The sequence below is a fragment of the Perissodus microlepis genome, chromosome 10 (genome assembly GCF_051167445.1).
Source record: "Perissodus microlepis isolate ML-2025 ecotype Zambia chromosome 10, ASM5116744v1, whole genome shotgun sequence".
Classification (NCBI taxonomy): domain Eukaryota; kingdom Metazoa; phylum Chordata; class Actinopteri; order Cichliformes; family Cichlidae; genus Perissodus; species Perissodus microlepis.
The window spans coordinates 8,341,716-8,365,690 of NC_140470.1; the positions used below are offsets into that span (position 1 = coordinate 8,341,716).

A 23,975-nucleotide genomic window follows, 5' to 3' on the forward strand; every position below is an offset into this window, starting at 1 on the left:
ACTGTAATTAAGCCAACACAGTATCTGTGAATTGTAATTACATTGTTGGCCTTAATGAACACAGTAGCTAGAGGTGGCTGACAGAGACTAGTCCATGCCCAGGGCTTGGGCTCTCAGCACAGGAATGGCATGTCATTAGTATGGGTGATGAGATTCCTCACTCTGGGCTCAACACCTTCTATGCCTAATCAGCCTCCTAAAATTATCTCCACAGGAAATGCTTTCCTCACTAGCAAAGAAATGATCTCCAAATTCCCTCAATTGGAGTTTTTCTTGATTTTTTTCCCCCTCCTTTAGTTGATATGTGTGCATGTGTGTTTTTTGTGTGTTCTGGCTATATTCTGGAGACTGTGGTTTAGACATTACAAAATGGCACAAGACACCTCAGAGGATTATTTTTTTTGAATGCTGTGGAGGTGAGAGGAGCACCAGCGGGTGACCTATTTTCCGAGCCAGCCTTGTACTGCTATTCCACGAAGAGGGACTCACACAAAAGACTGATGAGACAGAGGGAGGGATGGGGGGGGGGGGAGGTGAGAGGGCAGGGTCAGATGAGCTGCAGCCAAAGAGAAAAACACATAGCTTTTCATCAGCCGCCCGAGAAGGAGGTAATTCACAACTCTGTCGACACAATATGACCATGAATGTGCGAGTTGGGTGTGAGGTGCCATCATGCTGCGACTGGTAGGCAGGTGAAGAAGAAAAAGAAATGCCACTTTTCCCCCGACTATCTAACAGCTCAGGAGAGAATAACAGACTGAGGTAGCATGGTGAAAGGAGAAAAAGGACACACAAAAGACAACAAAAAAGGCAACTTAAATCCACCCCGCCTACGCTACTGCAGCCGCAGCACACCTGAAAACGACTCCAAGAACTAATCTCCGCCTCTTTTTACTAAAACACAAATAGACTCTGAAGCTATGCTAATGACGGCCATGCACCCCTGAATTTCCACTTACAATGTCCCTCATGGTTGATGTGCACAACAGTGCACTCTCCACCTCTTTCTCTCTCGCTCCCTTTTTCCTAAGTGCTGAATCTATCTTCCCCTCACTGCCATTGTCATGACACCCCCAATAGACCCACTGGCTTGGAAGTTAGTTGCGGGCAAAGTTGTGGTGAGAGATTAACTTTGCAGGATTAGGTGGGTTAATTAATAGATGGCTGCTGCTCATTGTTTTGTGCTCACGCTGTAAGAAGCCACCCAAGAGAAGCGCTGCAGCATTAAATCAATTTCATGGCCCTTTTATTACTGAGGAGATAAAGCCAATATTTAGCTTTCTATTCTTCACAATTATTGGGCCCCTGCTTTGCCACTTGAGTGGCTGCGCTTGGCTGGGGACAAGGACACATCTGTTTATGAGCTGTGGAGGCCCGGGGGCCTTGGTGTCCGGACTCCAGGGAACTGTCCTCAGCTTTCGCTCCTCACAGATATTCAGCCTTCCTCGAGAATGCTTCCTCAAGAAGGAAGAAAGATTAGACCTAAGGAAAGATGAGGACTTTCAAAACTGTTGGACGCTGGCTCTTGCTAAACAAAAGGATTACATGGTCTATTTATATGTACAACTACAGTTTGTCAAAACTCCTTAGTTATTATCCTCTGTAGTAATGCTAACTTAAAGTCTTACCTGACCATGCAAGTCTTTCCTTTAGAACTTTCACATTAACTTCTAATAATTTCTCCTGCTTGAACTGCCACCATGATATACAGCATGTAAACATATCATTCACTGCATAAAATAAACTTTTGGCTAAAGGAACTCAGTAAACAGAATACCATATCAAATACGTCACATCATTGGATCTATGCTGAAGGTGCAAAACGTGGATCCACAGCACTATACTTTACTACTTTATGTCTATGAAGTGGCATTTTTCTTGGGTGCACGGCAGCTCCTCTTCTAGCTGCACCTGTATTTTGTGAGTCTCTGTGAAGTTGACTGTACTGAAGTAGGTGGAGAGGCGCAGTAGGGGCAGTGTCAGCGGTGATCAAACCGCACAGTGCAATTTTTCTGTCAAGGATTTCTGGGATTTTTGCTTGTTGGAGTCTGGGTCAACAGTTTTGTTTTTTCTATTACAAACTGTCAAAGCCCTTTAACAGTAATATGATATCCAGCAAAGGAGAAAAAAATTAGGAGAAGTGGTTAGTAAAAATAATTCTTGCCACTACTAAAAACACTGATGTGCCTCTTTTTGCCTGATGTTGCCATGTTTTCAAGCTGACCCTAAGTCAGTTGATTCATGCTGACTCTTAAATATCGATCTATCCGGACAATACTCTTTTTTCGACTAGATCTCGACTTAACCAATGCGCCATTTCTGATACATCTCTGCAGATCTTTTCTGGCACACTGCCTTTCTAGCCACAGACTCACTTTCTGAACCCATTACTCAGAGAACGTCACAATGAAAAGTTGTTGCATTATGCATCAATAAGGTCCTATTTATGTCCTACTAGTCTGACAACAGCTTGACTGATGTTAATGTAATCTGCACTGTTCTTTGGCCCAAAACTGCCAGCAGCAGCTCCCCTGTCATTGACAAAGCAGCTCCATCAGTCACAGAGCACTCTCCTCATTTCTCCTATAAGAAGAGTGTCAACTGACTAATGCACAGGAGGAACCCAGGGACGGAGGATGCTTCTATGGATATGGATCAAATATGCTCAAACTTTAAAATCTTTATGAAACTGAAAACTATTAAAACCAACAACACTATAACTTAATTTTTAAGTGGAAATCTAAAATGCTGTCAATACAATCTATAAACATGGTCTCTTTAGAAAGTGTTAGTATTGCTCTGCATCAGTGTTTTCAAGATTTTAACATTAAATTTGGGATTAGACAAGCAGCTAACCAGGATTAGCTTGCTGGCTAGCAGACTTTTCATGCTAAGATGCTTAACACAGTAGCTTGGTTCGACAAAAGGGGCCGGCGAACAAGGCTTTCAGCCTGCTACAGCCGATTTCGGAGGGCAGACAGAAGGAGTAAGACAGATGAACAGCGAAGAGCACTGATGAGTGAGACAGATGAACCGAGAAGACCAGCACACATCAGTAGAAGACAAAGAGAGGAAAGGACAAAGATAATGAGAAATAGAGGGAGACATAAGGCCAGGACTCTGGTGTGCCATTCATTTTCATGGAATTCTGGTTTGAAAAAACCCCCCCATAAATCTCCTCATTTAGGTAAATACAGAAACAGAGCAATAAAATGACACATTTAATTTAGTTAGTGTTAATAAAGTGAAGGTTTAACAAGAAAAAAAAATCTCATGCAAATTAAAAAAAAATCTTCCTTTTCAAAATATTCAATTATTGATTAATTGCCACTTAAGAAGGCCAAAAATACATTACATTACATACATTAAAATACAATATATGTCTTAACAGTAGTTTTACTAATGTATGGATTGCATCATTTTAAAATGCAGTAAATTGCCTGCTGTGAACCACCGGTATGCTTTAACTCTCCTTCCGCGCTGCACATCTCTGATAAATTGCTACATTAATTTTAAGGCCAAAACCAACTTTTACAAACAGGTACGAGAGCGCAGACTATCATTAGCATCACAGTGGATTCCTTTTTCACACATCGGGTTTAAACAAGTAGGAAAACCTTAAATTTATGGAATTCACATAGTAGTATAGACTACCTTTTTGGTAGTGCTTCAATAACCATGAGGTTGATGAGTGATAGCTGATAAGTTACACACCCACACACATTTATCAAGTTAACGCTGGTAGAACACACTTTGTATGGTTGAAAGGTTAAAAAACAGCTTGAAAAAACATTCCCCTCTAAGGTACGAGGCCAGGACTGAAAATGATTTAAAAAGCAGCCAATATTCAAAGAACAACTTTGAAACAACTTCAAAAAGCCTGCAGAGCACTAAAAAAGGAAAAACTAGATGAAAGTATGGCCTTTCTAATCCAAAATATAAAGAAATTATGGGTCGCTTCAAAGTTCAAGGAAATCTTACAAATAAATCAAAATATTAAGTTGCAACCCAACAGAAAAAATGAAGGACATGTTCATAATTCAAACAGAGGTGAAGAAGTAACAACCCAGAAAACAAGAGGCTAAATAATTATAAAACAATAATAATATATTAAATAAATAATAATAATAAATTTAAAAAATGGCTGAAAGCAGCAATTTTCATCTGCACTTTAATCTAAAATTGATCTGCTGTAAAGTTGGGCAAAATTTAGGAGAATATTTCTACATTTGAAGCGTAAATGTAAACTGTTCAACAGATTTGGAGTAAAGAAAGTAGATGAAGAATGTGTGTCTCTGTAATTTTAGGTTGAACTTCCTTTTTGATTGATGCTGCTTCTCATCAAAACTAACCTGATTTTGTAATTACCTAAGCAAACAAACAATCACATGTTATGGACACATGGAGGAGAGGTGTAACATGGCCAAAGAAAGCCTGGTGACAATCCTGATCATTTTCTTCTGTGAAACTGGGTATAAGTGTTTTGGTGGCAGATGGGCTCAGAGTGGCCTTCTGGTTATGTTTCTGAATTGCATTTGCATCATTTGAGTGTTGTTGAGTTTTTTATTTAGTTTATTCAGAATAAATTTAGTTTAGCTGACGCTCAGCGCTGCTTTGCATAGAGGGGTCTACACTGCAGTAGTTTGTATGTCTTAAATCAGGGGTGTCAAACTCAAATACACAGTGGGCCAAAATTCAAAACTGGAAGAAGGTCGCGGGCTAACATTAATATTTATTAAAAAAAATCTTCCTCCAGATGTAAGAATGAATCTCTTCTTATGGACTTTTGCTGAAAAACTGAATATGGAACAAGCAAAGCTTAATACTAAACAATATATATATTAGCTGTATAATACCAGTAGGCCAGCTCTAATAATAATTTGGCATGGCTTCGCGGGCCAAATGTAATTAGGCTGCGGGCCAAATTTGGCCCGCGGGCCAGAGTTTGACACCTATGTCTTAAATAATAAAAAGGATGACTCATGGAAAAGATCTTAGCAAATTCATTGTAAAATAAAGAAAAGGAAATTGTAAATGACCTATAAGAAGTTCACTGTAAGACACTAAGAAGTACAACAGAAGTTGTAGCAGGGCCAGTGAAGCACACGGCTGCCTTGTCATGGGTTGAGGGAGGCATTCTGTCAGAAATGGAAAACTGACTCCACTACACATTTTGCTTCATCAATAACATTTGATAAGATATAGATAAACATATAGAGACAAATAAACAAAACAAAAAGAAAGAAAATATTTATCAAAGTTACCAAAGAGACAGCCACCTAGCAAGACATCTTTTCATCTCCAGACTGACAAGTGTCCTATTGTTGTCATCCGTCAGTGTGACTTTGTTGTTGTTGAAAGCATCTCTGGGTTGTTGTTATCAAAGGCATAAATCACAGAGCTGGAGAGAGCCAGGTGGCTTTCATATGAACTGCTGCACACATGCTCACGTCTCACCTCTCCTCTGATCAGAGGAGACCTACAGTACACACAGAGAGTTCCTCTCGCTTACAATGCAGAGGCTAGGGTCTGGAAATGAGCCAGAGAGACAGAGAGAAAGAGCATTTACATGCACACAAGTAATTCAATTATAACCAGACTAATGCAATACACATATTATTGCAACTCTCATGTAAACACCTTAACCAGGTTATCTTACTCACATTAAAGTCCTAATCAGAGTAAGCATAACTTGATTAACAGAGCTGGGTTGCATGTCAGTCATTCAAATTAATCTCGCCGTGTTTATGTCTGGTGTCTTTCAATGCTTGGAATCGGTGCATGCGCCACAAAGGACAAAGGAGAACACAGAGCTCCACGACGAAGGTTTCAAACAGAATCGTTACAGGATGAAAGAATTAAACAGGTAAATAATCACTTAGATGATGCTCCATCGAACCCTAAGCCAGATAAGTGGTTAGGAAACTTGATGGGATATTGGATGGATGGAGAAATGGTTACACAGACAGTGACAGAGTTTCTTGCCTTATTGTCTTATAATGCCTTATTCCTCCCATCTGTTATTTCCCTACAGCTATTTCCCTTAGGTCTACAGGCTAGTATCTTAGTATCTAGTAACATTTTCTTGGATCAGCTGATTTGTAACAGATAGTCTAGTGTGAAAGCTTAATAAAATGACATATTTTCAAAGGGCAGTCTGCAAATATTACTGGTACTTTGTTCGCTCTGGCAGAGTACAGTCCCAGCATTTGTTGCCAATTGTTGTCTGTTTATATTTTTCTCTTGATAAGCGGTATATCACAAGTTATGTTGCCTTGGTTGGTTTCAGTCTACCCACCCAGAGTCATTTTGGAAAGTGAAACAGAACTGAGAGGTCCCAGAATAATTCACATTTGCTCATTTGCCTGGCAAAACTAGGCTATAAAAAGCCTACAGCATCAATAAAAGACATATTCTAAAAAACAAGTTTTCAAAATCAAATATCTCAGCTGAATTTAACGATTCAAAATTCATGTTTACAAACTAAATGCAGGGAAGCAAATCTTGCACCGGTGCCACATAGTATAGCTGCATCCAGCTTTGTTTAGTCTAAACTATTATGGAGCCAGCTCAATAAAACAATATTAAAGTAAGAGGTGACATGTTAAAAATAGCAGTGTGCATCTATAGGCTCAAATCCTTATCGTCAAAAGCAACTGGAGTTACACTCTGGCATAGGATTGACTATAAGTGGATTCTAATCATGTGATGCATTCATGCACTGTTTAAGTGTTTCAGTCACTATACAAATGCCAGTAATGACAGATCATCAAACAGCTGATATCATAATATAATATAAGCAGTTAGGCTTTACTGTGTACTTTTCCTGATGTTCACAAAATGACACATTTTCCAAAGTAGGTGCATGCATTCACAGTGTCTAAAAGATTTAAAGGTATAAAATTGGGAGAACAGTCAGTCAGCCACATAAAAAAATAAATGGTTTAAATATTTGAACACATTTTGACAATTTTGTAATTCTGCAATGTGGTGCAGAGATTAGAAATGTTGGATTTGAAGTTTCCTCAGGTCTTGGTGATTCCAAGTTGGCTGCAGATCTTAAATAGATACAGCATTGCGTGGTCAGTATGACCCAGTTTTGAACCTTTTTTTAAAGGTCAGATTTTGGAAACAGACTGCTCTCTGTAAAGTAAAAACCACAGGGTACAAAATAAGCACCGCCTGTCAAGTGGTACAATGAGGTAATTTATTTTTGAGAGTGCACAGTTATGACAATAAAAGAGAGTGATGACAGGATAGTCTGGTGCCTCCTCCAAAGGGGAAAAATGAGTTGCAACACAGCACTGAATGATATGCTTTAGAGAGGATTTAAAAATGGATATACACAATACCACAGGCATTCAGCATATACATACATATAGCCTGCACTTCTTCACTGCAGACAGCAGCAATACATAGGCTCTACAACACCAAGACTGCCCACATCTCTACAGTACAAGAACAGTCAATTGCTCTGTCATATAGTCACACCTGACTTCATTTATATATCTGTGTATGTGCAGGTCAGTATATCTGCGTTTGTGTTTCCCTCTTACTTTCTTTTTTAAACCAAAGGTAATGATTTCTGTAAGTAATGAAACAATTTGGCACACTGATCCTTTGCCAATGATGGCATCTGATGGGGGAAAGAAAGAGTCAATGAGAGAAGAGGAGTGAACCCAGACCTCAGCAAAGCCTGGCTTTACGCTGGTAATTGCACACGTATCTTTTGTCTTTTGACCAAATGATGAGGCCCGAGAGGAGATGCATATGTGTTAAAATTTAATCTGGGTAATCTTTCAGAGGCACAGCAATAAAAAAAACAAAATAAATAAAAATCTCAGATTCTGTTAGTCATAACTAAATCACATCTTCTCTGCCACCTGAAACAAAAACAATCTAAAATAATTTAGAACCCAACATCTTTTAATTCATAACGCACTGAAAAGACAAATCTGCAACCTCAGGAGAGCACTGGTAAACATATAATGTATCTTTCTGTTGGGAAATTACTGCTCTTCATGAGAAGGTCAGAGGTGAGGAACGGGTGTGCTACAGACTAGCCTACTTGTGCTAGCAGTGTCTAAGTGATTTGCTCAAGGACACTTCAGTAGGGTGGATTCCTGCTGCCAAGGGGGCTCAATCCGAAGCCCTCCAGCTGAAGAGGAGTGTCCGTACCCATGCAGCCGTCTGTCAAAACTGCCCACTATCCACATTGCACACCTACAGCTTTACATATTTAGAAATCATTCATAAATTAAAAGCAGAAGAAACTGATGCAGCTGTACAACGGTGTGTGAGTGATTGTGACATTGCAATGTGATGTTATGCTGTGAGCTCAGGAAGAGCTCAGAGTCTTCTACTTCTAGTCTTTTAGCTCTCAGTGACAAGAGTGCTGTTTCTTTGTAGCTGAAGTGCATGGCAGCATAGCATCAAAGAGGACAAACTAGGCTCTTTATTGAAGTGTAGCCGCACTTTCGACCTCTTCTTTGTACTACTTCCCGTGTACTTCAGTATAAAGGAAACTGCTCCTATGCTGCACAACTGATATAAACACATTGGGCTTCCACACAAGCCTCAATATAACTCCCAGTCACTCACACACCTGCAGCAGTTAAAGATGAAGCACTGGAGAATGAAACAATAAGGGACAGAAACAATGCATTTCAAAAAACAGAAGAGAAATCTGCCAGGATAGATAAGGCAGAGACATTTAAATCCATTTGGTCGAGGAAATTGTGAAACTGGTTTTCAGAATGAGACAGGGTTTTCGGTTCACAACCTTAATACCAAGGCAGTTTAGGATAGTGACTTAAATAGAGAGAGACAGACAGGGAGGACACAGATGTCTGACCTTGCAGTAGTGCTTATGTAATGGTCTGCTTCAGTGCATTTAACTGCAGTGCTCCTTTCCAACCTAGGATCAGTAAAGGCAACATGTCTCTGCAGTCCAATCTCCTCTAACATTAGTTCTGACACTTAGAGTGTATGAAAAGGTCCTGTGAGCTCCAAGTGAATCAGTTGTTATGGCCCTGCCTGTGTGGTCCCCGTGGAGCCAATCATACTAATTAAACTAGACTACTTAAGCCTCCTCTCATTAGTGTCCAAGTAAACAGCCTTAAATTTTTATGCATTTTAATGCCCATCTCCCAGTTCTGGGGGTGGTACTGAACCGGACAGATGAATGATGAAGGGGGGTAATTTCAGGTTGTCTCAAATGAAAGAGAGTGCACTGCATGTCATTTTATCATTCAAGTTAAATATGTGTTGGTGGATTTGAACTATGCTTCACCATATCTCGTACAGTCAAACTCGCCTTCTCAGTGATAATTCATTTAAAGGATAAAAGGATAATATGTGATATAATATGTAAACATGATCTTAAACCCGAGCTTTTGCAGACTTATTATATTTTTGGCCAGCTCCATGCACTCTGGTTACACAATCTAGCACTGCTCCAGATACCAGGGGCAAGTAGGGTAAAATGTGGCATGACCCAAAAATAGGGCTGCAACACTTGACTTCACTTGATCACTGCAGAAGCAAACAATGTTTGCAGGGCTGTATGCACTGTTATAAGCATACTATACTTCATGTATACTGCATAAAGTATAGCCATCCATTAGGAAACGAGCAGTACTGAGCCACTGGAGAGCTATTAGCCCAGTCAGCAAGAGGGAACGATGGAAAGATGGAGGAAAAGGTGGAGACAGCTGGGTAGAGTCCTAGCAAGTACCAATGCGCTGGAGCTCTCAAACAGTGGGTGGCATCAAAACAACAGGCAGTAGAAAGAGAGCATGGTCTCAGAGACACACATATTGTACTCCTCAGTTTGCATCCAGGTCTGTGGTCTTTTTCTGTTCTGTTGCTGGTCTCCAGCAGCGCCCGAAGGTGGCATCCATGTACGAGGCAGGACAGCTCGAGTTTCATTTCAAGACCAGCAGCATAACAGCCGAGACATAATGAGCTTTAGAGTTGCCACTCTGCCTGTTACAGCACCTCATCTTCCCCACCGCAGGAACCTAGTCTATGGGTCTCTGTGGCAGACTGTTTGCCTGCTTCAGTGTGTGAGGATGCGTCTGCTATCCTAGGGTGAGTTAAGGCCTGGGCAAATGAGGTGAGGCTTCTTTTCCACTTTCAGGAAATAGCTAGCCTTTCAGCTTTGCCTCTGTGAGAGTGCGGTTGCTGGTTCCGCAGAGACAGATGCTCACACACTCATGGAAACACATGTGTGTGTGCATGTGACCTATGATCTGTCTGCATGTGAGCATCTGATGTAATCTGTCAGCATCCCTTTATCTACACAGGAAAGTAAAACCACACTGCAAAACAACAATAAACCAAAAAAACAAACCAAAAAACCCCACTGGTCCTCCTCTGTGCTCAGGGCATGCAGGAGGACCACTTGGTAATGTGCTGCTACACCTGATGAATGCATTCGATGGTGTCTACCTCTGACAGCAAAGCACATGTACATGAAACAGAAAGTGGGTAATGGAAAACAAAGCTGATGTGGGAGCAGTCCGGCTTTATGACTCCACACATAGAAGTAGGCAGGGCGTGACATACAGTGCTGTTCACTGACGTCACAGCAGCGCACTAACTGCTGTCATTGGGAATGGAGTCGTGGCCTGTGGAGCTCAGAGAGTCTGTATGTGTGATGGTGTGTGTGTGTGTGTACGTGTGTGTGAATGTGCAGTCAGCACTGTTGTGGAGACAGTGAGTCAGAGAAGCAGACAGAAAACCAGAGAGAGGCCCCTGGTTGTCCCTCCACCTCCCTTGCCCCGATATGCAGCCTCGAAGAGCTTTCAATTGTGTCTGTTGTATGCTTCTGTGTGTGCGTCTGAGAGTTTGAGTGCACAGGAGCAGAATACGTCGTGCATGATCGTTCAAGTGTATGAGATCACAACACTCGTCGCCGGGCCCTATTTTAAGTCCTGCGACTCATGGAGTGCCCCGGCTTCCGCAGACCTATTGGGCTAATGATCAGCCTTGGCAATTAAAGCCAATCTGTGAGTCAGTGTGGCATCAGGAGGGCCATCTGCTTCCAGCCCTGTAGCACTCACTCTGGCCTGTGGGACCACTTGCTGGGGTCACAGCTCACCCGGCTTGTAGAGAAATGGTCACAAGATCTGAGGAGCAATCTGCTGTGCAATTCTAGTTCAATAGAATCCTGGTCTACTGATACACTGCTGTGTGTACCGCTGTCTCACGAGTGCAGTAAAAACACAAGCAGTGGGGATCGATCTTGTGGAGGACAATGTTGCATGTACCCATGACACATGTAAGCTCCACATCAGCCTCAGGCTAGTGATTCCTCCCACCTGCTTCAGTATCGTAGCCAAGATGTGTGCAAAAATGGGAATTTAAGGTGTATGAAAACTTAAGAGGGCTTTCTGTTCATAATGAGTCTGCAATGTATCCCAAATCTTTATTAGCATTCACACACATACGCAGACATTAGCTGCAGCCAGAAAAAAAAGAGTTTAACAGCAAAGAAAGTTTGAAAGAAAAAAGTTGTCAATATTGTAAATGGTTGGGATTCAAGACACAAGGCAATGGTGTCCTCGCTTTACCCACATTGGGCTATTAAACCTTTTGTGTGTTTAGTCTTGGGTGCATTAGTCTGAGATTGTCGTATTCTTTACATTAACAGCTTGTCATTCACATATAATACACTCTGAATTTCACTTACCTGCATGAAAAACGCTGCAGGAAAAAAAAAAGGTTTGACTGATCAATCACGCCACAGACCTGACCTTCTCTTATCAGACATCGTCTTGCGTAGCATTTCAAAATATATTCTATATTACTTAAAATTTAGATTTAGAGATGAAACCACAGATACAAAGGGCAAACACATCTTCCCATTTCTCTCTAAGACCTCATTGATCTGAAGTATACACAGGATGCAACTACATCACCAAATAGCCCCTTACCTCTTCTGTGCCAGCATATAAGGTGTGCTTCAAAGGTTCACAGCTCTATATATCTTTTCTATCACCCTGCAGCAGACAGTTGCTAAACCCGGGGAAGCTAGCTGGTGATTCAGGCCAATGGCCTGGTGTGCATTTTTTTTCATAAGCTTGCTTGGCCCTGCTCTAGATTATGGGAGCATTCATCCTTCAGAAGCACCCACTATCATACCAGTTGCACAGGTCAGCAGTTCTCTTTCCCTATGTGCCACCTGCTGCAGCTGCTGTACCTTTGTATTGTTTTCCTACAGGAAAAGGAAGGTCATAAGTGCAGCCCCCCCGTTTACGGTTGTGTAGAAACACACTAATGTCTCTTTGGGTCCATGAGTTCCTAAAAAATCCGTATCCGACTAAATTGGTTTTGTTTGTCCAATCTATTTCACTACATATGTAGTACAATCCAAGATGAATATATATCTATATATTATATATATATGAGACGGTCTTGGAGCCAACCAGGCCATCTTGAAAGATTTGCATATTCAACGTAACAAGAGAAGCTGTGGAACCCAGAAGCACCTGCTGGGCCGAGTACTGTTTCCTTCCGCACAGAAAGAGAAATTTGCTCCATGCTGTTCTGCGGCGTTTGAAATGTCATTTTCTGTCAGGTATACGATGGAGTTTGCTGTTCTGTCTCAGGCATGGCTGGTTGGTGGAGATGGAGAGGGATGGAGGCTACCACAGTGCTATCACACATCAGGGATGAGGTCTGACAAAGATGAAGCGTGTGACAATGAAGGGATATGGAAACAAGACATTGTGAAACAGATGGAAAACCGATCCACCAACTGCAGCAAACCAATACCAAAAGCCCACGCAAACCCCAGAGTTGTGAAAAATAGACACAAAATGCAGTACCTTCTTAGAAACAGCCTTTTACATGTATGAAATACAAACAGATGGCCCTTTAATAGGCTGATTAAAACCACAGTCCCAGACAACTATTGACAATGACTGATATCCCAGAGCTAAAGACAATAACCACTGTAGCAATGAAGTGAAGTGGGCAACAGCGATTAGGAGTATGGTGGAGCTTGAGGTTGAAAAGAGCTCAAGATATGTTTCTGATGTTCCTGACAAAAAGAAAAGGCTTGTTAAAAATACATAAATAAACAAATCGATAGCAAGGCCAAACACAGATTCCCACTGGTGTGGCTTCTCATCGCTTCAATCCTATGCCATAAGTATACGGCAATAAAGTTTGCATAATCACTCTCACTGCCAGAAGGGGGAGACAAAAGTTCACTACAGTAGGTTTAAGGTAACTGGTAAATAACCCCAAATTACCCACCCCTCTGTCCTCAGTGTACCCTTGCCGCACTTACCCCTGCCCTCTCCCCTCCTTAATTATCCCTTTCCTCTGTTCTTTTAGTACTTAAGAGGCTGACTCACTGGACCTGAATTGCTGTTTGTCTGTCATGACATCTGAAATAGTTGGATGACTGAGTGTTATGCCTTTCACTCACTCAGTCTGATGGGACCCCACTAACATCTTCATCCCTGGTTTTTCGGTGTAGCATAATGACCTCCTAGTAGTGGCCCTAATGGAGCCATAATGGTCATTTATGCCATGGGAGGCTCTGAGGGCACGGCTGTGGAGGCAGCAAGTCGCACAGGAAGATGGTAGAGTGAAGAGAAGCTCCGGGTTAAGTCTCTCCACCTCCGCCTTTTCCCTTCATACACAGCTCCCAAATCTCCGTCTTTGTATGAATACCACATATCTGTGTGTCTGTGTGTGCGTTCAACTCCGCATTCACGTCCATGTAATAAAAGGAACCGATACAAGACTGGTTAACAATAGAAAGTACAATATGAATGTATGAGGTGTGTATCCCTGCTTTTGATGCTCGCTTCTACGGCTTATTCACACACATAATACACACACACACACAATACATTCTCCTTTTTAATTACATTTTTCCTCATGAATGCAGTGTACTACATTCTTAAAACTCTTTATAATTTCTTTTCTATATATGCTTGCACTGCTGGCAGAAACTGTCCTGTACATAAATTACAGAGCATAAGCTTGTGCTTATTGCTAAAAAACATTCTCTTTCTGGCATTTGCATTTTTATTATCCACAGTAAACACAAGGATCTTTCATCGTTACATCCCGTGTTAGTCTAGAACAATCGACAAGTAAAGAACAGTTCGATGTACTGTAAGGCTGTGATCAAACTGGATAGTCCTTTCAAATTTCTCAATCACGTGAGCTCATCCGAACTAGACACCTGGTAAAATGCGGCACATCTCGGGATCGTTCCCCAGGACGCTGCAAGCTGAATAATACAATAGCACATTTATCAGCGAGCTAATGCTAATTAGACTGTTGCATAAAAAGGAGAATAATGTACAGTAGCGTCCCTCATGCCTTGTCAGCTCCCGCTTTGTCTGTTTAGCCATACAGCTGCATTTTGGCTCTTAAATAGGTGAAAATGGCAGTCTATTTTAGAAAACATGAAATATAAACTATCCTACTGCAGGGCCGATTTCCCCAAGTAATCACAATGTGCTTTGTATCATCTAATCAGATGAATTAAAAAAAACAACAACCAAAAAAAACAATGGCACAGACACTTGGAGATATCTGAAGAGAAAGATAAAAACAGCTTCTTTATTTCTCTCCTCGCTCTCAAAACAAGACAAACACATTACTTATTTCTATCACAAAACATGATCTCAAAATCAACCAAAGCTTAGTTTGTTTAATCTTTTAAAGCTTTCTGGAAAAAAAATCAGTGCTGTCCAACTGCACAATCTAGGGAACTGTGCACTCTTTAATGTCTTTTGTAGCCCATTTTCAACTCAAAGATCCTTTCCATTTGAGTTTTTTTTGCAGTCTGATGAATGTTAGGTCTGAAGTCTGAACATTTCTGTCCAGCTCAGTGTTTGATTTTCTTCTGCTTTGATTCCTACCCTGGCTACAGTCCAGGGCGAGCAGAGCAACACTGTACAAGAGTGTTTACAGTGAATGTCACTTTCAAGTTTTCTGTGGTAATGAAAACAGCTGGACTTCTGAGTAATTCACTCACAGTGCAGAGTGAATTACCTTTAAAAGGAATATAACATATAAAGAAAAACATGACATTGAGGCGGTGTGTGGTGAGACTGAATAATACTATTCCGCTGTTCAAACTGGTTTAATGTCAAATTGTAGTAACAATCAGGCATATGCACAATACTCCTACAGCTGCGGCTTCACATGATGCTATGTGTGGGTTCTAAAGCTGAAAATGAACTGAAGCTGCATGACTGACATGTTAACTACCTTGACTCATGCTCATATTGATACCTGCATTCATAGATGCTTACCACCCTGACAGTGAGCTAAAGCTTTCTGAAAGTGTTACCGAAAAACCTGCCAATGCTGTAACATCCGTATAACAGTGTATTTATTATTGAGTCCATATGATTAGTAACAGTGCAGCAGCTGCTAAAGAGACGGTTCATCTAAAATGCAAATAAACACACTGGTTGCATCTAGTTTCTGAGATCCAGTAAGTTGGAGGGGGATGAGACCAAGTATAATTTCCTAATTACAGCACACACAGTGGATGTGAGGGTAATCCAGTGATTTTATGTTTATTTACTAGTGGAGTTTAGTATGCTATTAATTTTTTTTCCTTAGGAAGTTACCTTTAGTTCTGCAAATATTAGAACAGGATTGATTAAAGCTTCAGCTAGAAGTAGGGGTGCAATTTTCCATTTCTGGTGACGTGTCCTGAGTATTTGTGGAGGATTCAAAGCAAAGCGAAAAATAAATCAAAGATGGCACTCATTGTTTGATATTTGTCGGGCATATATGATGTGATGCAACCACCGGTTGCAAGGGAAAAATGTGTGCTCCTCGACTAGTTGGCAGTGGTACTTGGAGGTTGCTGGGTCTCCCTGGGTAAACTCAGTAGCAAAGAAGATGCTTAACAAAAACCTCCTAGTGCAGGGGTGGCCAACCCGCGGCTCTCGAGCCGCATGCGGCTCTTTGCCTGGTTTCATGCGGCTCTTACGTTCATATCAAAGTTTGTGTTTGTGTTTTGTGTTTTTTTTTGTGTTGTTGTTTTAAAATGTACGCGTTCGCTTCGCTTGAGTTCAATACGGTATTTTCATCAAATGGCCATGTGTGTGAGATGAAAATACCGCAAAGTTTCCCAGTAGGAGCAAGCTGGCCCTTAAAATGGCAGGGAAAAAATGCACAGCAAAAAGAAAATATGAAGATGAACACAGGACGTTTTTAACAGAGTGGGATAGTTTATATTTTTTTGTTGAACGCAATGGCAAGCCATTCTGCCTTATATGTCAGACATCATTAGCGCATTTCAAAGCTTCAAATCTTCAGGGCCACTTCAGCTCACTCCATGCTTGCATCGACCAGGAATTTCCAAAAGGGACTGAACTTCGCAAGCACGAGTTGGCCACTTTGAAAAGTCAGGCAGAAAAGCAGATACAGTTTTTCCAAAAATTTACGAAGCGGTCAGAGACCATAACGCTCGCATCCTATCAGCTGGCTTGGAACATTACACGGGCTAAAAAGCCATAGAATGAAGGGGAGTTCGTTAAAAAATGCCTCAGTGACGTTGTTGAAATTTTGTCTCTTGAAAACGACAAATTAAAACGCATGGTATCAGACGTCCAACTGTCCCGCCACACTGTTGAACACAGAATATCGGACATTAACACAGCTATTGAATCACAGTTGCACTCTGACCTTCAAGCATGTGAGTATTTTAGTGTCGCATTGGATGAGAGTTGTGATATACAAGACAAGCCTCAGTTGGCAATATTTGCACGGTCTGTGTCAAACGATTGTGTGATCAAAGAACTCCTGGATATTGTGCCATTAAAAGACAGAACCCGTGGCATAGATGTGAAAGAAACCATGATGGCTGCATTAGAAAAAGCAAATCTGCCCATAACGAAATTAACTGCAATAGCCACGGAGGAAGCACCAGCCATGATGGGATCTGTGAACGGGCTTGTGGGGCTGTGCAAAGCTGACCGAACTATTCCTGACTTTTGGAATTTCCACTGCATCATCCACATGGAGCAACTCGTGTCTAAATCATTGAATTTAGATAATGTCATGAAGCCTGTGATGGAAATCGTCAACTATATCCGCACACATGCGCTTAACCACAGTCAATTCAAGAATCTCATCGCTGAGCTGGACCAAGAGCTTCCAGGTGACCTGCCGCTGCACTGCACTGTGAGGTGGCTGTCAAAAGGCCAGGTACTCTCTCGCTTCTTTGAGCTTTTGGATGCCGTGAAACTGTTTATGGAAGAGAAGGACAAGGACTATCCCGAGCTCTCGGACCTCAAGTGGATTATGGATCTGGCCTTTTTGGTCGACATGCTGTGTCACTTGGACAGACTGAACCTGACCCTGCAGGGTAAGTTAAAAATGCTGCCTGACCTGGTGCAAAGTGTGTTTGCGTTTGTCAACAAACTGAAGCTGTTCAAGACACATATTCAAAAGGGAGATTTAATGCATTTTCCCACTCTGCTAAAAGCCAGCGGGCAAGTCGCCAGCGCTGCCCTGAGTAAGCAAAGAGCCAGATATGCAACGCTGATTGAAAACTTGCACGAAAGCTTTGTGACCCGGTTCCATGATCTACAATTGAAAAGGTCACAGATTACGTTCCTCGTTGACCCATTTAATGCAGAGACCGGCTGTTTGAAAGTCCCGCTAGTCACAGATGAAGCTGCGGCTGAGTTGGAGATGATCGATCTTTGTGAGGAGGACCAATTGAAACCTGCTTTAAGGGAAGGGACCATTGAGTTCTGGAAAAGTGTGCCAATGGAAAAATACCCCAATGTCAAACGGGCTGTGCTTAAGATACTGTCAATGTTTGGGTCAACATACGTCTGCGAGTCTGTGTTTTCTACCCTAAAACATGTGAAATCAAAGCATCGATCTGTTCTGACTGACACTCATGTGAAAGAATTGCTTCGAGTGGCAACAACGGAATACAAGCCAGATTTGAAGAGGATTGTTCAAGGCAAGGAATGCCAGAAGTCCCACTAAACAACATGCATTGTAAAAGTAAATGCTATTGTAGATTATTATATTTTTTGTTTGTGGACTTGGTTGAACTGAGAGTTTGTGTGTGTGAGACAGTGCACACAATTGTTGAAAATGACTGGCCTGTGGTTTTAGTACTGTAGGAGTCCATTTCTGTCATTATCATGTTGGTGTGTGACATTTACAATAAATCTGGCTGAGCAGAATGTGTGTATTTTGTGTGTGTGTGTGTGTGAGAGAGAGAGGGAGGAAAGGATGGGTGATGTTCATGTGTGCCCATGCATATGATGTGGCTCTTTGCGGTAACACGGTAAAAAAAAGTGGCTCTTGGTCTCTGACTGGTTGGCCACCCCTGTCCTAGTGCTTTGGACATCTGGTAGTAACCTTTGTGAGGAGGACATGGACATCTGGTTACTACCAGATGTCCATGGCAATCTGTAATTTTTCATGTTTGCCTGCAAACATTCACTAACCACTAGCCGAGGTGTAGCAAAACTAGAGAAAATGCAATACAAACTGAAATGTATTAAGCCTGCTTTAATACATTTAAAGCAGGCTTAATACAAGTTGAGTCTCAAAGTTGCAGCCAACATGTTTTAAGAGGTTCAAGTTTTACTGTGAAAGCAAACAGTCTGCATTTCTGATATCTGTCGCACTTTCTGCAGTTTCACTACAGCTCAACAGTGGTTCATTTAAATCTACGACCGTTTTCTCTGGTTGGAGGCAGTGTTGGGACTAACGCGTTATTAAGTAACGCGTTACAGTAACTACGTTATTATTGTGGTAACGAGCACGGTAACTAGTTATTATGCCAAAACCAGGAACGCGTTACTCGTTACTGGGATTTAAATAGGCTCGTTATTTGTTACTTCGTGTGGTGGCTATCGCGGAGCTTCCACAGATTCAATAACATTAGCAAGTGGTGGAAGCCAGCAGGTGGATGAAGGAAAAGGGAGGCAAGAGGAGAGACCCGAAGCAGCCGCCGGTCCGAGAGTGTCAGGTGAACTGAACTTCAGGTAAGAAGTTATGACCTGCAGTGTATCTGAGTCACATATAAATCAAGTTTAGGTGGAGTTTATTTTCGTTATGCTGACTTTTTCGTACTGCGTGCTAGCTAGCATGACGGGGTTTCTATACAGCTGGGTGGGTGCTATGTTACTGATGTTGAACTTTATTTTGTTCATAGGTTAATTATTAGAGTTGCCAACTGTCCCGTAAAAAACAGAATCGTCTGGTATTCAGAGAAAATATTACGGGTTTCGTATTGAGGTGAAAAGGAACATTTTGTCCCGGACTTCAGCTACAATGAAAAAGACACAAAGCTGGATTTATTCTGTGTTTACGCTGCACAGCTGCCTCTTCTCCTCTCATTCTCTCCCCCTCCCTCTCCTGTTTCTACTTCAATCATGAAACTGATCAATGATCAGCTGATCGGCTTTTCTCTCTTGTTTATTTATCGCCTACTTTGCGCCAGAAAGAGGAAACCAGCGGATGTCGTGCTAAACAACAGCAGCACGTTTAAGCTTGATCAGCTGTTGTTAGAATTTATTTAATATTACTTTCTACTATCAGCTGATGTTTGCTGGAGCCACAGCTGTAAAGCTGCTGGTCATGATGTCGATTTGTATATCTGGTGAGAGGGAAACATGAAGATGAAACCAGGAGATGTCCTTACTGGATCATCAGAGCTGAACAGGTGATGGAGAAACAGGTTTACCTTTTAGGTGACATGAATGAGTTGAAGGGAAGTTATGAACTGTTTCTCAGAGACAAATAACACCAGGATCCTTTTCTATGTAGCTGACAGCTGGTAACTGTGCAGGGGCGGGTCTAGCAAAGTGTTGCCAGGGGGGCAGGTAGGGCATTAACAGGGAGAGGGGGGCACAAGGAAATACTTTTCTTTCTTATTCTCATTTAAAATGTCTCGCTTTTAAAAAAATAATTATCTGAGTCTTACAACAAACGATTGATAGATTAATGCATATATACCATCAGAACAGTGTACATCACTGTCACAACAGCGTTTGTTTTCATTCAAAGGCTTTATGATTTTTCCTATAATGGTGGGCCGGTCTCTAGTCAAATTCCCCGGGACGATTTTTTTTTGTCCCAGTCCAGCCCTGTAAGCAGCTCATCTGCAGTCTGGTGTTACCTACATCTTTCTATTCAGAAGGCAGAATTTCCGAGTTCTGAGTACAATCGAAAGCACCACGACTGCAGTTTTTGTGTTGGATGTAAAAAGCAGGCTAGAATCATGCAGCGGTCAACGACGGTCCAGGCGTGGGATTTCTCTCGTGGAAGTGTGCACATTATTTTTTCCTTTCTATTGGTAGGTGGCACAGTGCACTTGTGGCAAGTAAGCAAGCTAGAAGACTGGCAGTCTGGCTGGGTATCCAGTTACGGAAGCAACACATTAACAAGAGAATTCTGAGTAAAACCAAAGTTACTTTCCCTAGTAACTAGTTACTCTGAAAGTAACGAGTAACTTGAAGTAACTGAGTTACTTTTGATAGAAGTAACTAGTAATGTAACTAAGTTACTAATTTAAAGTAACTTACCCAACACTGGTTGGAGGATAGACAGAAGAATGGGAGTAATCTAGGACTCCTGTGGCTTTAGCCATTACTTTCCCAGTGAGCTCCAGTAACCACTTGTAACCAGTCATTTTTTCCCATTGACCGGAGCTTGACAGGTGGTCACATGTCTGCTAATTGTGATGTAGTTATCAGCTTTTTTCAGTAACCCTTGTTTTCTGCTTTAATTTCTTAGTTTCTGTGTGTAGTCACCTACAACTGCACAAAATTGTGGTGCCTTTGCCTTACAATATAGAGTGCCTTGAGGCGACTGTTGTTGTGATCTGGCGCTATATAAATAAAACTGAATTGAACTGAAAATAGCTCAGCTGACCATTGCCTACCATAATCAGAGATATTATCAGAGATTGCAAAATTCCACACTACACTACAAGACAAGAGAGTAATACTGCAGAAAATTGTTAATGTTATTATCTGATCCTTTATTAACTTGAGTCAATATATTACTACTATAATTCCAGCAATGTAAAAAATGGATTGGCAGAAAATTACAAACATTTATGAATTTTTTTAAATCAAACTGCAAGCATGTAAATTCGAGAGAAAATTCAATGCACACTTTGCACTGCTGTAACTTGCACAGCGTGGACCCAGTCAGGTAAAAAGGCAGCCACCTCTGTGAAGCTGAAAACAGACCTTAAGCTCAGGATAAATATCTAACACAGCCATCTCACTCAGACTCGTCATCTTAAAGTAGGCAAGTTTACATCCAAACAGGAAGTGGTAACATCATATTCTTATGCTGATATGACAGTCTGACATCAATTTGACACAATAAAAGCCCACAATATGAAAGTTAATTTTTTTTTTTCACAGTGGAATCAGACAATGATCAATATCCCAAGTCTTCATTGTCATCATCAGACTGACCCATCCAACAGACAAGCTGGAGAATATAATGCTTCAACATAATAAGCAATTGAGTAGTTGCATTCACTACCATACAGAAATTCTTTTATAAACTGAAAAACCACAACACAGTTTTTTTTGAGTTGGAATGTGGCCACTTTGTTGCACCTCCTTACCCTTTTTAATTCTGAGGCAAACATCGCTATCTTCTTGATTGTCACTATGCTCCCCGTATACAGCATTGTCTCCGAAATTAAGTTCATTGTGAAGTTCAATCATAATGTTGAAATTATGCTGCCGCAAGGTAAACAGTGTGTAATTACAGGATTGCAGCAAAAAAAAAAAAAATAGGTTATAGTTGTAAAACCAACAAAAAAACATCAGAGAAAACATATTTACCAAACGCTGCTCGCTTTCTTTTATTGGTATAAATGTTTCTGTAAAAGCTAAAAAAAAAAAAGGGGACAAACATGCTTAGAACAAAGATTTATTTTTGGGGACTTCCACAGAGCTGAGTGTGTATCTGACACGTGTGACAGAATTTGTGATTTCACACTATAAAAGGAATGTAAATCAGTTTAACAGCATTATGACACTTGGAGCTAATTTTTTTAACCCTCAGATGTTTGATGAACCATAGGTACCCTTTAGCTCTTTTTTATAACCGAAAAATTTTCTGTTTCCATTTGATGTTTCTCATCAAGCTGAATTGTTTGCAGGCTAAATGTATTTTATGCCTCATAAAACATTTGCAAATGCCTTTTTGCATTTTTGATGCTGCAAGATCTGCAATTTTTTCCCTTTTTGCCCTTTTTACAGTCACATTAGTCTGTCAGGAACTCTATTAATCCATCTTGTAGTCTGCAGATGTGCCATGAATTTATCACGCCACTCTCTGTAGTTGTGGCATACATGAGAGCTTTCCTGGGATATCCCCAAAGTGACACATTCATTATCATATTAAATATAACATTCCAAAAAGTTGATTCTGTTCGTCTGGACGTAGCATTTTGAGTTTTGTCACTCATCGAAGGGACTTCTTCAGTCAATTGTCCAACCTTTGGAGTTGGAAACACTACGTCCAGACGAACAGAATCAACTTTTTGGGATTTCCCTACCTGGATGGTTGACATTAAATATAACAATTTATCTCAACTAGACATCATTACTTTTGTCTGTGCCAGGGAAGCATCTGTAGCTCAGCAACTTAATGGGACTTAGAAACAATAAATACCACAGTTTGAGGTTGGAATTTGCCCTTTTGGGGCAGTGCTCTGATACATGCTCATGTTTGACATATACAGTACAATTTGATTTATATCAGCAATCTGTAACAGTAATATGCATATCCTTGTAAGTGCATTAAAGAGTAATGATACCCATGCTATGATGGAACTATTCTGTAAGCACGTCACGGCTGACAAATATAGACACAGGCATAGTGCATGTGATCAATATCGAATGCACTTTGTGATCAATGTTGGAATTAATTGGGAGTGTCAGTTATTGTTTAACAGCCACGGTGCAGGTGTCTGCTTTGAGTTGAACAGACTGCACTGAGTGCTGTCTGTTCCCCATCTCAGGCTGTGTATATTTCAGCTCTATTTTAGGTTATGTTTTGTACACTTGAACCTTGTTTCAGCTGCAGACTTGTCAGCTTTGATTTGTCTTTTTTTCCGTTTCTGTCTTATTGAGTTGTTGTACTTAATTCATTGCTTCTTCACTAATCAATGTTTCATCACTGTTTTTTCTTGACAATTGAACAATTTCCTTACTGCTTCTCTTAACTCTTAACAGTGGACCCCTGAGGTTTACTGAGGGTAAAAAAAAGAAAAAAAGCCTTGAAATGCTGCTCACAATTTATGCCTCTTGGATCTAGACTGCGAGGCCCCAGCACCATTTATTTATAGGAGTGTTTCAGCAAGGCAGTGTACAGTGAGGAAAAAAAGCCTTTGATCTTAAATTGAGGATGCTTTCCACATCTTAGTAAGGAAGGACACTAGTCAATATTTGGCCTGAGGTTATTTAATTTGGATAAGACGCTTGATTCATACATTAAAATTTCCAATTACCTGTCAAGAGTTGAACGAGCCCAGAGGAGGTTGTTTTAATCATACAGCTTTATCAAACTCTTTAAATTGAGTTTAACATGGACAGGATCTTACATTCTGCCTCGGGGAAGGTGATATTCCCTAATTTGTTGTAAATAGTAAACATTTTAAAAATCTATGTTTAACTAGAGTTATTTACAAGGAAAAAATAGTCATCATTCCTTTACCGTTCAGTCCCATTTCTCTCATTTTGTTGACCTAGCACACACACGCTAGGATGGTTTTAAGGGTAGTATTTAAGATTCATGTAAGATACACAAAAGCAATTGTTTTAAATGTTGGAGTCATTCAGTTATATGAATTAAATAATATTTTTTGTCTAATCAGTCACTCTTAACTCTTAACTCTATACTTTTTATATTCACTCACACTAATAAGTAGGTGCTATTCCTTTTTCTTCTGTGGAACAGTGTTGTGGTCAAGTATA

At 40.8% G+C, this 23,975-nt stretch overlaps 1 protein-coding gene across 7 annotated transcripts in view; it reads right to left on the reverse strand.

The window, feature by feature from the left end:
- Positions 1-23,975, reverse strand: part of msi2b (musashi RNA-binding protein 2b) — a 266,007-nt gene that overhangs the window by 25,410 nt on the left and 216,622 nt on the right. The gene's annotated exons all lie outside the window — the stretch shown is intronic.